This window comes from Nannospalax galili, unplaced genomic scaffold (genome assembly GCF_000622305.1).
Source record: "Nannospalax galili isolate Female #2095 unplaced genomic scaffold, S.galili_v1.0 scaffold1320, whole genome shotgun sequence".
Lineage (NCBI taxonomy): Eukaryota > Metazoa > Chordata > Mammalia > Rodentia > Spalacidae > Nannospalax > Nannospalax galili.
In genome coordinates this window covers 223,538-227,866 of record NW_008345697.1, presented here as the reverse complement: position 1 = coordinate 227,866, position 4,329 = coordinate 223,538, and the positions used below count along the sequence as shown (strand labels likewise).

At 40.2% G+C, this 4,329-nt stretch overlaps 1 non-coding gene across 1 annotated transcript; it reads right to left on the bottom strand.

The window, feature by feature from the left end:
- Window positions 1-885: 885 nt before the first annotated feature.
- Window positions 886-1,082, bottom strand: LOC115071845. The gene has a single exon (XR_003850908.1). It is a non-coding gene; the product is annotated as a U2 spliceosomal RNA (small nuclear RNA).
- Window positions 1,083-4,329: the final 3,247 nt, after the last annotated feature.

Sequence of the window (4,329 nt, the reverse complement as noted above, 5' to 3'; positions counted from 1 at the left end):
TCCAATGGTAATCAGTTGTCAATATCTCCCTGTAGCCCCAGCTGTCCTGGAACTCACTATGTAGACCAGGCTGGCCTCAAACTCACAAAGATCTGCCTGCCTCTGCCTCCCAAGTGCTGGGATTACAGGCATGTGCCACCACGCCCGGCCACCCCATGTTAGTTTTTTAAACTTTATTTTTATTATTTTAAATTGTGTGTGTGTGCATGCATGTCTGTGTCTGTTTCTATGTCTATGTGTGCTTGTGTATGGGTATGAGTTATGAATGTAGATGCTCTCAGTGGCCAGAAGAGGGTGTCAGATCCCTGCAGCTGGAGTTATAGGCAGTTGTGAGCCACCTAATGTGGGTGTTGGAAACCAAACTCAGGTCTTCTGGAAGAGCAGTATATGCTTTTAACCTCTGCGCCATCTCTCTAGCTCTCAGAAACCATTTTATATGAGCTGTGATCATCAATTTTTTTTAGATGGGGTCTACAGACTAGGTTGACTTTGAACTCACTATGTATGGCTTTGAACTTCTGATACTCCTGTCCCTACCTCCTGAGTGCTGGGATTATAAGCCTGTGCTATCACATCTAGTTATGCTGAGCTGGTAACTGAGTCACATCTCCATCCTTTAATCTTCATTTTTAAAGTACTAACATCTATTCTCACAGAAAACTTAAAAATTATTTATTTTTATTTTATGTGTATGAGATTTTTGCCTGAGTGTATATAAGTGAACCATATGGAGACCTGAAAAGGGAGTTGGATCCCCTAGAACTGGAGTTAAGGATGGTTGTGAGTTACCATTGGTGCTGGGAACTGAACCCTGGTCCTCTGGAAGAGCAAGAAATGTTCTTAACTATTGAATCATCTCTCCAACCCTTCGCAGCAAACTTTTCACCTAATTTTTATTGTCCTCTCAGAGTTGGAAAAAAGAAAACAAACAAACAAAAACCAAACCTAAAACCTCCACTTGGATTAGCAAAAAGAAAGAAATCAATTTATCCAAGGTTTCCAAAAGCATGCAGATTTCATCCTTTGGGATGGGAGCACTCATCTTTCTACACTTGATCTTAGCCAAAAGGCCGAGAAACGATAGAGCACTCATCTTTCTAAGTCGAGTGCTGTTGCCATCTAGACCTGCTGACACCTGTAGAAAAGTCCATGATGTAGCTTAAGCTGGCCTTGGATTCATGATCCTTCTGTTTTAGCCTTGAGTGCTGAGATTGCAGACATGTACCACCACTCCCAAGATAGCTCTATTATTTTAAACATTTCTTTCGTTTTAGTGCCTGATGAAAACTAGAATTAGATCTGGGTATGATGTCCCATGCCTGGAATCCCAGAACTTGGGAGGTGAAGGCAGGAGGATCATGAACTCAAGGTCATCTTCAGTTGCATAGTGAGTTCTAGAGGAGCTTGGGCTGTGTGAGACCTTGTCTCAAGCAAATAAGCACCCAACAACTAGAGCATATGTGATTTTCCCCAGGAGTTCTAAGGTAAATTCATAAACAACATTTTTGATGGCTATCAATACTCATTAAAAATTAAGGTCATTTCTAGGAGTACTTTTGCAGGTAAAATTTAGGTCATTGTAAAACATGTGTTACACCTTAGTAATAGCTGCATTTATCATATTCTGTGTTAATTGCTTTTTATATATTGCATGATCTTATTTACTCCTTGGAGCAACCTACCTAAAAGATGAAAACCAGGAAGATGGAGAGATAGCTCAGTGGTTAAAAGCTCCAGCTGCTCTTGCAGAGGACCTGGATTCGAGTATCAGCACCTACATGGCTGCTAAACAATCATCCATAACTCCAGTTCCAGGACAATCCAATGCCCTCTTCTGACCTCCATATGCATTGCACGACGCGGCCCCCTTCACACATTAAGGCAATACACTCATACACATAAAATTAAAAAATAAATAAAAAGGTGAAAACCAGATTGTTGTGGAAGGTGTGGTGTTGAGTCATTGTCTGAGCTGGATAGCTGTTCTCTGGGTAGTGCTGCCTTCCCTTCTTCTGCCGCCAGGGGGACCCAGGAGGCACAGGGCAATGAATCTCCAGCAGTGCTCTACCCCACTCTGAACATAGCTTCCAACTCAAATCTTTGCTATTTTTCATTTTTGGTAAACTAAACATCTAGACAAAGAATACTTTGGTTTTTTTTTTCCTAGTAGACTATTTTTATGTTCCAGAAAATTATAAACGTCAGAGTTTTTGCCTTATCCTGATACCACACAAGCCTCTCTAGGAAATCAAAAGCCACTCTTAAACAGAAGGCAAGACTTGGTCAGAATAGAACGAGAGGGGAGATAATGCATTAAAGATCCCCAAACTCTAAGGCTGTGTAAGTCACATTTAGAAACCTAAAATCCAGCTAGGCAGCTGGGTGTGGTGGTGCACAGCAATTCCAACTTGCTGAAAAACTTTTTCTTGAGACAGGGTCTCACTATGCAGGTGTGGCTGGCATGAAACTTGCTATATAGACCAGGCTGGCCTGGAACTCACAGAGATTCATCTGCCTCTGTCTTCTGAGTGCTAGGATTAAAAGTTGTGTCATCATGCCTGGCTTAAAAGCATTTGAAGACATCATTTGCATGCCAATAATTTTTTTTCAGCATCCTGGCTAGAGACTAGATTAATGTGAGTGATTACCAGCACCATGTGCTGGTATCAGGATGATAAGAGAACCTAATGTTGTCCCAGGATGGAGAGAAATACCAAAGGGACTAGTACCAAAGTTAGGCCCTTCTTAATTAATCCTTACTCTTTGTTGTCTGGGCAGGTGAAAAACGTGAGAAACTGAGAGAACAGGCCACTATGTGAAGCCTAGGCAGGTAAAGAGCAATCTTTATGGATGAGCTGAAATGTATCTCTAAGAACTGTTGTGAGTGGGGAAGGCCTGATGAGCCAGATTTGGAGACAAAGATCCTAAAAGGCTTTAATAGAGTCAGACATGTACATGTAACTCCAGCAGTTGGGCAGGAATTTAAGGAGGATCACACGTTTAAGTCCAGCCTGATTACATAGCAAAACCCTGTCAAAAAAATAAGAAAGGTACAAGATAACTCAGTGCATAAAGACACTTGCTGACAAGCTGGAGGACCTAAATACAATACCCAGGACCTACATGGTGGAATGAGAGAACCAACTTCCCCAAGCAATCAATTAAAAATAACAAAAATTTTTAAAGAGACTCTAAGCCATCCAAGGCAAAGGAATTTTATGATTTGTTTTTTGTTTATTCAACAAGTACTTATTAAATGCTTACTATAGGCAGCTAGGATTGTAGTAACTGTTAGGAACAGAGTGAAAGACACAAAATAGACACAGTCTCATCTCTAAATAATTTTAATCCAGTGGATAAGACAAGTATTAAATAAGTACACAACAATTAACACCAATACTCAATTATGGTAAAGAACAGCTTCTTCATTCTCAAAGGCAAAGGGAATGAGTTTGTATTCCTAACATTTAATGCACCAGGCTTTAATCCTGGGTACCTACTATACACAAACATGTGATGGAGGTGTTTCTCTTTAGGCAGTTTTATCCTATCTTTTCCCAATCATGTCATATTTAACAAGTGTGTTTCCTCAGTAGGATAAATGAATGAAATTGCTTGTGGCCAGAGGCATCTTATTCGCTCTCTAGATACCCCAGAAGCTGAGAGAAAATGAGAGAAATCAATACTTTGTCATGCCTATAACTTAATTGTGTCTAACTAGTTAAGGTCTCTTAAGGTATTTGATTATCTGTCGTGGAAGAAAAATGTATAGATGGATCATTAAGGAGCCTATAAGTGCTTTTCCTAGATGGACCAGCAGAATATTGTACAGTACAAATGAAGAAGAAATAATCTCAATTTGGAGGCATCAGAAAAGTCTTCTTGGGGTTGGGGATATAGCTCAGTGGTAGAGTCTTTGTATAACACGCTTAAGGCTCTAGGGTTTTATTTCCTACATTCTTTCTCCCCTCAAAAGAAGGTCTTCCTGAAAGAAAGGTACATTGAAGGTGGACTATTTTATTTTCATATTTTATTTTCATATTTTCATAATTCTTTCTGAGATAGAGTCTTATTATGAAATGCTGACTGGCCTGGAACTCACTAGGTAGACCAGGTTGCTTACAGAGATCCACCTGCCTCTGTCTCCCAAGTGATGGAATTAAAGGCATGTGCCACCATGCCCTTCGAAAAGTGGATTCTGATAGGGAATTTATGTCAGTCATAAAGCATCAAAGGCACTTCAGGGAAAGGGATTTGGAGGCACACAGATGAAAGTATAGCTCAGACTAGCTCAGACTAATACATGCTCAGACAACTTTTGTGTAGGCA